General features: G+C 47.0%; 1 long non-coding RNA gene and 1 pseudogene across 2 annotated transcripts in view; both read right to left on the bottom strand.

Annotated features, from left to right (window-relative positions):
• LOC125961039 (uncharacterized) overlaps positions 1 to 12,834 on the bottom strand; it is a 164,493-nt gene that overhangs the window by 132,707 nt on the left and 18,952 nt on the right. Inside the window, exons 2-3 of one of the 2 annotated variants that reach the window (XR_007471337.1) lie at positions 12,630 to 12,716; positions 12,231 to 12,365 (exon numbers count right to left, since the gene is read on the bottom strand). The exons of the other annotated variant lie outside the window; for it this stretch is intronic. This is a non-coding gene — a long non-coding RNA (uncharacterized LOC125961039). The remainder of the gene's footprint in view (positions 1 to 12,230; positions 12,366 to 12,629; positions 12,717 to 12,834) is intronic. 2 annotated transcript variants of the gene reach the window in all.
• LOC125961025 (malignant T-cell-amplified sequence 1-like) lies at positions 503 to 1,224 on the bottom strand (annotated as a pseudogene).

A 12,834-nucleotide genomic window follows, 5' to 3' on the forward strand; every position in this document is an offset into this window, starting at 1 on the left:
GAAAACTTCGTTGTAAACTTTAGGTTAAACTGTAGGTTATCTCTAGCGCAGCTAATTCCATTACTGACATCGGTGGTAATAACCCGTTTTCAGATTAATGCTACTAAAAATATCTAGTACATTAATGACAAAAACAAAGTTATTACAAGTCAGTTCATAGCATGAGGCTTTGGAAGTCCGCAGGAGCCGGGAGCTGCCTGTCCATGTGTAGGGGCTGAGGCGTCTCATCGTCTCCCTTCTCCACCATGAAGGGCTGAGAGGGGCTCTGACTCCGCAGGGATGTCGAGAGGAAAACCCTTCAGCCAGTTCAGTGCCCGTACACTTGACTCTTCCATGCTCGGTCCTGTCCAGACGCTCACATGAGGGCACCTCAGGTGACACACTGAGAATTCAGTCCCGTTTGTCTTCTCGCAGTCCCACCAGCACACTGGCTGGGTCATGAAGCTCTTTTGGGAGAGTTATAGCCTGATGGCCAGGAGAGGACACAGGGGCAGCTGGTCTGCACTCTTTCCGAGCAAGGCGGCAACAGTTGTTTGTTTCTTGGGTTCTCTTTTCTGCATGTGTAGAATTTATTCAGCATAATCACAGGGGTGTTGTAGTCATGCTGTCACACACACACACAAACACAGATATTGCACCACATCCATGTGGAGCCCAAGTGCATTCCATCTGAGACTTACTTATATGCTTTTACGTGCCACAGCCCACCTTTTATATAATACATGTTTCAATGCCAGTTGCTGTGTTGACTTTCTCAGCATCATCTGCAGACATCTTCACGACTGCAGCACCCAGAGCAAGCTTTTTTCCTTCTGCCTCCATTGCAACAATCCTATCTGCTGCAGCGGAGCAAAGCTTAGCTCCTCGAGAAGCTAAGTGTAGACACGTGATATCAACTCCTTTGAGTACAAATTTGATGGCTCCTTTATCCACCTGTTGGTGTGGAAAAAGGGTCTTTTTTTATCTCTTTCTGTGTGGAATAACCTTGGGGTTGGATAAAAAGACCCTCTCTTTTTCTAAATAGAATAACTCTCCAGTCACTGTAAAGATTTCTTTCTGTTCACAGCATACCACTCTTTTAACTGGTTCCTTCTTAGGCACGATTGGATGAAGCCATGGTTCAATGACTGGGAATGGTTCTACTTGTTCTTAATACCCATAATAGCAGGTTTTCCACTGGATGTAGCTGAACACATTTTCTTTTTAATCAATTTTCTTGAACATGTTTCAAGGTGAAGGGGTGATGATAGGGAAGGGCTGGGAATGGCGAAAAATAGACTTAGCAAGGATACCGCAGACCCCGTACACCTGGAAGGCAAAAGGGATGGTGGCAGCTGGGGTCGTTACTCACAGGTGACGCATCTGGCTGCACTTTTCCAGCTCTGGGGAAATCTCACTCCTTCTGCTCCTTCAACTACTTCCTCCGACTATTCATATGAGCACTGAGGCAATTTGGGGTGTTCTTTGGGGTTACCAATTTCTCCCTAGGGCTGGTAGCTGAAAGGGTGGAAGTTGAGCAGTAAGAAGGGACAAGGCACTCATTCTCGTTGCAAGAACAGGATGGAGGGGCGGCACCTGGTCTACACAGGGACGGTTGGCCATTTCTGCAGGCTCACAGGGATCAGAAGAGTGTGGGCTTCAACGCTCAGGGGCATCCTCCTGAATTCCACTACCAAGTTAGGGTCCCTCTCACGGTGCTAATGTCCCACGGGCTAGCAGACCTCTGGTGAGTGGCTGACTAAGCTCGTCTGGGACTTGGAGCCTGGCTACTTTAACTAATAAATTGTTGATGAAAATAATCAATAAACAATCTATAATAGGAATAGAAAAGCATCTGATTTGAGCCAAACTGTGGACTATAGCCTGGAAGACAACCCCTAAGATAGCTCTGATGAACTGTCTCAGGTAAGCATGGTTTTCAGCAAACTTTTATATATTGTCAGAACAAAGAACATTAAACAAGTCAGGGATACTTTCCTTTAAGGTTTCAGGGAAAAAACAAAAACAAAACAAACAAACAAAAAACAGATCAGCTCATACACAGAGAGTCAGCATGGCCTTGGCACCTGGGAAATGAAGCTTATTATTGAAGGAGCTTCAGCATTGGCATCCCAGGAAGGGAGGCATTTCATCTTTATTTTTAACATGGACATTCTTTACTTCTGGTCAATGCACTCTTTTCTTTAATAATTAAAGCAGAAGCACAATGTATGTTTGATAGGCCACACGCAGGCTGTTCTAGTATGCATAACACTCAAGTTAACTCCTGTATAAGCCAGACGACGTCCCCATACCTCAATATGTGAAAATATATTTATCAAAATCCTGGGTCTGGGTGGGGGGTTCAGCTTTTTCTGCTTACTTTCTACCGGAAGCTCCTCTTCTTGTTTCGATGGTGACTAGCAATTACTACCCTGTCACCTGTGAGAGTTTGCACACCTGGACCATCGCCTATTCCGGACACTACGGGTGCCCCACCTAGCCCGTGGAGGGGTCCTTGCTACTTCCAACTGTGGAGCAGTCTGGCTCCCAATTCCTCCTCATCACTGCTTTCCCCCCGTCACAAGTCAGTTTCTCTGGAAGGGAATGTTAACATGGATTTTGGCAAGCAGAGTGCAACTTAGGTGTCAACCTCTGTGACAGGGCAGAGAGGGAGCAGGATTGGCCAGATGGCATAGTTGAGCAGGTGTCCGGCCCCGAGGAAGCCTTGGCTCAGCCCATGGGGGCTCTGAAGCATATGTGGCCATCACAGGTGTTGTAAGTGCCCCTCTGCACTTGACCATTGGGTGTGGCAGCCCTGAGAGGGTCCCATGCATGGGTGAGGCTGCCTGAGGGGATCTTGGCTGGAAGTTGCCTGTTGATGGCACTCCAGCAGCTGGGCAGTGAGTGTTTTCTGGGCCAGAGGTGTGGGTGGCACATCCGTGTGCACCCTGAGTGGTGCCCCATATATTAGAGATGAGTAAGTGAGGAACACGTTAGAGATATTTGTCTTGTCATCTTCACCCTGCTGCACCACCTAACATGCTACACTACCTGATTCTCGTGGTAAACAGTCATGATGATTAAATTTCTTTAACTTCATTTTGAATTATTACTGTAAAATAGATTGTTTCCTAATATTTACTACATATTCTGGTAGTAAATTCTCACTATTATCAGTAAAATTAGTTTAGGTTCCTTGTGAGTTGTTACCCTGGAGGCTATTGAAATAATGAGGATTCTATTTTCTCACATTGTATAATCTAAGTAGATACACGCTGTTGATGCAGGCACACAGAGGGGCACATCTGAATATATTAAACAAACGTGACATTAAACACACTTTAGGTAAAGGCATCTTGGGGCCTTGGGCCAAATACCACTAAGGGACGGAGGACTTTGAGTCAGCTCTGCACAGAAGTATCCAAAAATAGCCTGAAGATACTACACAAGGAAAGCCTATTCTTTAGTTTTTCATAATTCCATCACTGGGCAAGTCTTGGTGAGTCATTTGTTGTTGTTGTTTTTGTTGTTGTCGTTTTGGTTCTCCTTGCAATCTACTGGTGCCACTTGAGAAAAAATTTTCAGCTGGAGGAATTTTTCCTCAATCCCCTATCCCCAGAGGACTAGTGGATGTAACCGGAGACATTCTGGGTTGTCACGCCTGAGGAGATGCTAGTGGGTAGAGTCCAGGGCTGCTGCTCAACATCGCAGAACTCACGGGACAGCTCCCACAGCGAAAACTTATCCAGCTCAGAATGTCGTTAATCCCCAGGTTGAGAAATCTTGCCCTAGAGCAAGAGCAAAGGGCTTAAATATCACAAAATATGCCTTCTGAACTTTTTGAGCAGAGTATTGGACTAAAACCTCTATACAAAAAGTGAATAGACTTGTTGAGGTTAGTGCCACTGTGACAACTCTTGCTGAAAGTCACCCCCACGTGATACTGTACCTCTCATGAGCTTTCAGTGTAGTTGAGCTTTAAAAGCCTGACACAAGACTGGAACAACTTTGGTCTTTCTCACTTGGTCTATGCAAAACTCTAGGAGGAGAAGCTAAAAGGATCATATTATCAGGGGGAAAGCAACATGCAGATGAAACAAGCTGTGAGAGCTTTAGCCCCCACCATAGGCAGTGAGGTCTCTGGAGCTCAGCTGCAGTCACAAGCTGTGTGAAGCAGCTTAGGAGTAGATGCTTGTGCAGTTTAGCCTCCTTGTCCCCAATAAATATTCATTCAATGCCTGCTACATGCCAGACATGGAAATGTCACAGCCCAGTCTCAAGCAGCACCTCTGTAAGCCTGGACACTCAGGACGTGTTATAGGTTCTGTGATAGACACCAGAAGCAGCCTCAGTTGAGGAGAGCACAGAACACAGAGTAGCCACTGCAGAGGATCTAATTTGTAAACCTTGCAGCTACAAGGGTCCTGCTCATGTGTGAAGCCAAAGAAGTGCCTGATGAATGGCTGATATCCTTACACTGAGTTTACCAAGAAAAGCTGCCCGTCTGGGGGGCTGAGAGAGCAGCCCCATAAAGGCCGTGGTACAGCTGCCGCCACAGCTGCCTGGTCCCATCGCCCACACTGGGCCAGCTTCCTCACCTCACCTCTCACTTCGTTCATCTTTTTGGCTGAATGAATACATGTCTCTATTTGACTTTTCTCTGGCATTTCTCATTTGTCTGGATGGTTAATCAATAACATTTTAAAAGTAGTCGGACAATTTTGACCATATTAGGTATTTTGCAGGTGTTTCTACCTCTAGTCCCTGTTTACTCTGCCATCTGGAATACAATGACAGCTAATAAATTTCCCAGTGACCAATCTTTGCAAATCTGAGTAGAAATTAGAAACCTCTAAAGCTGTAGTAAATTGAGTGTATGAGAATAGGCTCAATGAAGTTCTGAATATATTTAGTCACGCCAACCTTATCAGGGGAGTTTTTTTCTTATTGTATTTTTGGGCTATATCTTAAAACAATGCACAGCCTGTGTTTAGGTGGCTAGCCTTAGCAAACTACAATAGGTGCTACCATGCACACCCGGGGAAAGTCAGAGTCGCCTTTAGTTGTCCTGCACATCCGACCACCTGGCGAGGGGAGAATAACAGCAGGGAAAGTCTCCAGTGACAGCAGGTACCCAGTTATCACAGCTCTAAAAGGAGGAAGATTGGGCAAGGCCAGCTCACTGGCTGCAGGGAAGGTGCTTACGACTGGCTGTGGCCTCCAGCCAACTTGATAGCAGGCCTGAGAGCCTCAATGAAGGGAAAGAAAAGAGAGACAGGAGGGAGGAGAACAGTGGGGGAGGGTTAAATTCACCTCCAGGTGTCAAAAACCAAGTGTCACAGCAGAGACTGGGGAGGAGAGGGGGTCCGGTGGGAGGAGCCGGTGAAGAAATACCTGGAGGACGCTTCCTCCCCTCTCCACTCCAGACGGGGCGCACGGGGCGGGCGACAGTGTTTGCATCCACTCCCCTCACTAAGAATGTGCGCTTCAAGCTGGTCTTGAGAACGCACCTCATTCTTCACTGTGACTGCAGGTTGGGTCTTCTCTGCCCACCTCCCCCTCACATTTCACTTTGCCCTGAAGTCTTCATTTTTTCAGGCAAACAGTCTGGCTCAGTGGGCAGAGCTGAGCACCCAGGAGGCAAATCCTGAGTCGCAGGTGTAATATATATTCATATTAATAGCTTATTTATATTTATTAATTTAATTTATTATAATAAAATAATACTATATAAATAAATGTACATATAATGTAAATAAAATGTTAAATATGATATACAAATATTATTTTAATATATCAACACTATATGTTCATATTAATCATACATAGGCTGATTTATTTAGTGACATCCTTGGCATGAAGAAAAGCGAAGACTATAGAAATCAGAAGAACTGAGAACTTTGAAGATCTTTGAGAGAACTCCATGCCCACGATGTAAATGGAGAGAAGTATGTGAAGGGCTCCTGGCCAGGGCTGCTCACAGAGATATTCTAGGCACCCTGTTTACTGGGTCAAGAGTGAATAAGGGTGCCCCAGGTGTCTGGATAAAAGGAGGAGCCTAGGGTCCAGGGGCCAGGCCCCGTGGACAATGCCTGTCATTCTTTCACCACATTGCAGTGGCCCAGCCCGCCCTCGCATCACCTCCTCACTTACACTCTTGTGAACAAACGTTACCACTTCTCCTACACAATGAAGTGTGCATGTTGCAGAAGAATTGGCACCTACAAAATAGTGACGAACATCTTAACACTACGGAGAGAGGGAGAAGGAGAGATAGATGGACAAATAGGTAAGCATGCCACAGTTTTAGACTATAATGTAAAATTTATGAAAATAGAAAGTAATGTTAAAACTCTTTAGGTCTCATGCTTCCCTGGGGACGCAGTGGTTGAGAGTCTGCCTGCCGATGCAGGGGATACGGGTTTGTTCTCTGGTCCGGGAAGATCCCACATGCCGCAGAGCGGCTGGGCCCGTGAGCCATGGCCGCTGAGCCTGCACCTCCGGAGCCTGCGCTCCGCAACCGGAGAGGCCCCAAAAGTGAGAGGCCCGCGTACCACAAAAAAAAAAACCAAAAACAAACAATAAAACCTCTGTAGCTCTCAGCTTTTATTTTTACCAATGCCTTCATTAAACAATTTATCAGTCATCTAAGTACAGTAGATTCTAAATCATAAAATAGGATTTTAATTTTGAAGTACTGTAGTTTTCTCCATTACCAGGATGTACCTTCAAATCACCCAATGTCTTCTTAACCAAAGCAGACATTTGTTGTATATTCAAAGACCCTGTCAGAATGTTCCCAGGAGGTTAAAGAGGAGTTTCCTGGAACATCATCTGCCCTTCCCCTGTTGCCAGAAGTAAGAGTGTTTATTAGTTTTGAGAGAGCTTGGTGAACTGGTTCAGCTCCTACACATGCAGAAATTGCTTGCTGACCAACATTCTCCACTAGGTTCAGCCTCCAATTGAATGTGCCCTAAATCCCGAGCCACTAAGCAGACCAAGAGCCTTGCTGTCCCATTACACCCTCTGCTTCCACCCACCAGAGTCATGGGCCCACAGGATGCAGAATAGACTGGACTCTCTAGGCCGCTCGTCTCCTCCTACCCTTCCCCACTCACAGGCCCAGAGAAACCAAGCTTCTTGCCGTGATTTAAGGAGGAAGGAGATCCAGCAACAGTGCCAGAAGAGGCACATGGGAGGGGCCCCTGCACTACCAGAGGACCGTGGACTCGTCATGTAGGTTTGAGTGGAACATGGTAGCTGGAAGAGACTCAGGACCTGACACCTATGGGACTTCACCTGCTGTACAGACTCAGAAACCGTCTGTGGGCTGTGCGAGCTGAGGAACGGTGGGGGCACTTGGATGGACTGGAAGTAGAGGGGAGGGTTTTCCCTGTTGCAAAGCACAGGCTGTGGTCTTTCTGGGCTGGAAATATTGACAGCTCAGCGCCTAATGGAGGGTGTTGGTTGGAGGTGTCCTGGTAGTAGAGTTTCTTAGGGAGGTGAGAGGAGATTCTGGGAGAATGCAAAACACCTCCGAGAGCCTTGGGCCACACACCCAGTCTTCTGACAGCAGAGGTGGAAGGTAGCAATTTCTTATATTTAAAGATGTCCCAGGTCAGGACAGCCGATTTCCCAGGGCCTGAACAGTGGGGAATACAGGTGGGTGTTGCTAACGATGAGCAGTGTCCCTGAGCAGAGGACAGACAAGGGTTCCCGAGCAGCCAGAACAAAGGCTATTGAGTCAGCAAGACAGTCATGAAGGGGGTGAGGCAGACACCATGCTGGAACTCACAGCAATCTTTGCCCTTGTATAAGCCCCCACAGTGGAGTGAAGTGTTGGAAGAGGGAAGGGAAGATGGAGGACTGTGCGGGGCAGGCACACAGGTGAGCGTGCATGGAACATGTAGCACATCTTAGTTCCTTAAAGGGTTTTTATTGAGAAAATAAGGACAGGTCCATGAGGCAGCCCTGAAATATGGATGGTCTAGAAAGTCATTTACTTTTTTCTTGTCAAGCTTTACCTCTTCCTGGTGGAAAGAGAAAAAGAGAAAGAAAGGAAGGAAGGAAGAAAAGAATGACAAGAGATGTCCCTAAGGGTTCACTGGTTCTCCTCATAGGGACCTGGCCGTGACCTCAGCAGAATATGCCTTCAGGAGACCAGCACTGTACCTCATGTGACGCCAGGGTGCCTGCAGGTCCCAGGGCACTGCTTCCTTGTCCCAAGCACAAGACCTTGCCTGGTGGCAGCTGCCCTCTTCACTAGAGTCTATCCATGTCCGGGGTTCTTTTTGCTACAATGAGGGGCACTAATAGTGGGATCATGGTCATGATGGATGACGTTGGGGTTTCCAAGGAAGGGGAGCATCGCTGGGCTTGTGTCCTCTGGACCTACTGGAAGCTCCAGGTGAGTGGGGGTATGTTGGGGCCAGGCAGGGAAGCAGTACTTAATGTTAGTCAACTGTAGATTTTAAATGGTTAAAATTGAAAATATATATTTTACAAAAAAAAAAACACCTCCAAAAACCCTGGTGGCATGTGAATGTACGTAAAATCTTATGGCTTCAAAAGAAAAATTCTTAGGCCAAACGAAGGAGTACAATACTGATACATTCTAAAACATGAGCCTCAAAAGCATGATATTTAGTATAAGAAGCCAGACATAAAAGGCACATATTGTATGATTCCAGTCACATGAAATATTGAGAATGGGCATATCCGTGGAGACAGAAAGCACATTTGTGGTGGCCACGGCCTGAGCATAGGTGGAATAGAAGAGACTAATGGGGTTGGGGTTTCTTTTTGAGGTGATTAAATGTTCTGGTATTAGTTCCGGTGGTTGCACAACTTTGTGAATAGATTATAAATCACTTAATTCTACACTTTTCAAAGGGTGAATTTTATGGTATGTGAATTATGTCTCAACTTAAAAAATGGTGATTAATAAATGTGATTTTTAAAATAACATGGGAAACATTATCATGAGTTTTATTTGCTTCCTGCCATCCTAAGCTCTGTAGATATGAAAAAAGACACACACACACACACACACACACACACAAATGAGAACAAGCACTATTTACTGAGAACTTGTCTATAGAGCACGGGAGTCAGCCACCACCACTCACATCAAGCTGAGACTCAGGGCACACATAAGAGTGGGGACACTTTGTGGTGGCAAAAAAAGGAAGCCATGTCCTCCCGAGAGCTTGTGATGCAGGGAGGCTTGAGAGAAGCTGATAGGAAGAGGGGCGTCTTACGTGATTACTTAGGGGAACATATTTGGTTCTACATGGAAAGGACTGAAAATTTCGAAGCTGTGAGTCACTGACCAAGTCCTGACCCTTGGGTCCTATTGCTGCAGAGGTTGGAGTCTGGTTTTCCAGATTGCTTGCTGCAGTGTGTGGAGCAGGGCCTTGTGTCTGGAGGGAGAGTTTCCCAGGCTTCCAGGTGGATTTAGAAAATTTTGCATCTCAAAACCCTCCTTCATCATCTTCAAGCAATCATATACTCTGTGGATAGGGAAACTTGAATCAATGTTTTTAAAATTAACTGCAAACAGAATTATAAATGACTAATGTACAATATAATGACATACTAAAAGGCAAATATCAATAGAAGAATCAAACAGAATTTTATAAATTCCTTCCAAGAAATGAATATGTTCAATTAAAATCACACACTCCTGAACTTCAGTATTTGGTAGTACATATTTGTGTGAAAAGAATTTTCAAATATGAAATATATAAACCAGGCAAAATCTCCTTATAAGTCAGCATTAACAACTGAAATTTTGATGATAGGAACCTGTAAGAAGCTAAATGACATCCCCCTTGCAAAAGAATTCCATTTTTCTCATTAGCAGACTTGTATCACAAAAAATTGTACTAAATATATTTTAAATTTCATAGATAAACATTTTGTGAAAAAAACTGCAAACGATAGTAATTATTACAGTAATTTACTGTAAATCTTAGGATTTCTTATTTCACTAATGTTCACATTGTAGTGAATCTCACAACAAAAAGAATTTCAATTCATTCAATTTTTTTCTTGCCCCAATACCGAAATCTGGCCATCTGGTCGACCTTGCCGCTGCAGACGCCAAGTGACGTGCAACTGCTGTGAACCTCAACAGGAAGTATCCAGATCGCACACGGGCGAAGGCGCACCGCCACACCGATGACACCCGTTCTCGACCCAGGACACCATCGGTCCCATTTCTTGCCCTGGGGGGTCCTCCCCTCTGCCCGCGCGTCTGTAGGCCGTTCACTGTCTGCAGAGCTTCTTCAGAGAAGCTCCCGACAACTATGCCCACCGAGGACGGCGGCCAGGCTCGTGTCTCCTCCCGAGCATCACGGATGCCCCGGCCAGTCCCTGTTTCCCAAATAGAAATGACTACGACTTAGGACCACCGAAGCCTAGGAGGAACTGCCGCCCCTCCATGAGCGCCCTACACGCTTGCCCTCGACAGTCGGCGGTGAGGGGACCTGAACAGGTTGGAAAGGCAAGCGCCACGCTGACGAGGCGACCAAGGAGTGGGGACGGGAGGTCCCTGCGTAGCCGTCGGTTCAATCTGGCGAGTGGCTCCCGTCTGTTGACCCGCATCCCGTGCCCCTTCCTCGGTGCAAGGACCGCCCCCGTGACCGCCTCCCCTGGAGACCGGAGAAAGTGAAGTGGACCCGTTGAGCAGCCCCACCGCCTCGACAGCACAGGGCTGTACTCGGGCCCCAAAGGCGGCGAGGACGCAGCGACGGATCGTTCCACACGGAGTACGACGTCGGGCACGGACATCCTCTCCTGGTTGCGCGTAGAAGGGTAGGAGGTCTCCGCGGGCCAAGGGGCATCAGGGAGTGCTGGTCGACCGGCGCAGACCTCCCCCCAAAATTTCGAGGGAGCTCAGTGTCGGTCCCACAGCACACTTCTCTCCACATTCAATCTCCGGTAAGACAGGACGCGCCCAGCACTCAGCACCACCGGGATGGTCGCCGCCTGCGTCGCCGGCCTCCCGGAACTCTGGCCTGCGCCTGGCGGGCGAGTCACATCCCTCGCGAAGGTCGCCAAAGCTCATGAGGGAAAGGACAATATAAAAGCGTCCGCTAGGTGGCTCCCGACAACGGGCTCGTACGTCAGCGTGATGGATTCTGATCGCTGGCCGGCGAGGGATCAGCTCCGACCGCCCAAACGCTCGAGATCGTCTCGGGCCGTCCGCCTAGGAGCTCCCTGTCGGTTAGGCTCGGCCTGGCACGACGCGACCCCAGCAGCGGGCGGGGCTGGGAAGATTTGGGCAGGAGGCTGCCGCGAAGGAGATGCGCTCCTCACGCTAATGTGGAGAATTCTGCAGTCAGAACCCTGACTCAGAAGACTTGGGTTCTCTTAGTGCCCAGCCTATTACCTCCTTATCAGGAGACCTTAGCAATTCACTTGGTTGCTCCAATTATCTCTGCCCAACCTACACCTGTGCAGCTCTTCTCTCCATGAGTCTAGAGCTGCTTCCCCAAAGAAGACATCCCCATGCCATTGCAAGTAGGAGCCAAGGAGAAAACTGAACATTTGCAGCTGGACCTATAAATTTTATGTATCCAACACAGGAAGATACAAGACTGAGAGGGTCTTATACCTTTAGCACCACATGAGCATAGCTTTCATGAAACAGTGATGCACACTCGGCAAGTCCAGGGGTGTCAGGAAGAAGAAACAAACACACACACGCACACACACAAGCACACACACACACACACACACACACACACACACATCCCCGGGTCTAATAGGAAAACTTACCAGGGCTGGCAATGGTGGGAGCAGAAAGCCCATTGTTCCCACCTCTGGGGTTCCCTGGGCTAGAATCCCAGCTCATTCAGGCAGATCCTGGTTGTTTTACTGATGGATCTGTGTGGGAGTGAGGTCTTGGAGCTCCCCAGACTATCATTTGCTGTCCAGTGCTCTACAGTTTGTTCTATGTACTATGCCCCTTCTCCTCCATACACAGTCACAATTAAGAAAATAAGAATCTGCAGACATTGCATTCAACTTTCTAATTTGAATGAAGGTTAACAACACAAAGGAACAGAGTTATGTGAATAACTTTGCTAAGGAACTTACATTTATCTTTATAAAACTATCAAAATGTTTATGAGTAGTCTGTAGAAAGTTAAACATTTTAAAATTAGGAAAAAGAATTGATTCTTTATTGCTATCTCTCACCAAGCCTCCATTCACCCCAGCACCTATAACACAGGACTCACCTGATGAAACGCCTGCTCCCCACTGACGTAGAGATTTCTGTTCTGAGTCATTCTCTATCCCCTGTGTTCACCGCATTCCTAAGTCCACTGCAGCCAGTAACATGATGAAGGAGACCACTGAGCCCAAGGGATGACCTTTAAAAAAAGAGAAGGTAAAAACCTCTCCCGTCTTCTGTGAGGTCACAGCCTTAATGGAGGCTGGAGCAAGTGAAAGTAAAGGTTGGGAAAGAGAGTGTTTCTACATTGGTCCCTGACCTGCCATATCCCTAAAAGGGTGGTGAACATAACTGGCGTTAATATTTCCTGGGTGCACTTAGAAGATCTGGACCCAAAGTAGAAACCTGACCATTTGGCAAAAGATGGATCAATTCAGGAATCAAAATAACTTTTTTTTCTCACCTGTTGTTTCATTATCAGGAACTCTGCCACCATCTGCGCTCCTCTGCATGCTTATGCAGGGACAATCCGGAAATCAAGCAGATAAATCTGAGGAAAGAGAAAGCAGCGATGAGAACCCAGCCTTTCAGAGTATTGTTAGATACATCAGGCATCAATCCCCAACCACTCAGTTGGGAGTGACCCCTGCCACCTTACCCACAGACAT

This window comes from Orcinus orca, chromosome 14 (genome assembly GCF_937001465.1).
Source record: "Orcinus orca chromosome 14, mOrcOrc1.1, whole genome shotgun sequence".
Classification (NCBI taxonomy): Eukaryota; Metazoa; Chordata; class Mammalia; order Artiodactyla; family Delphinidae; genus Orcinus; species Orcinus orca.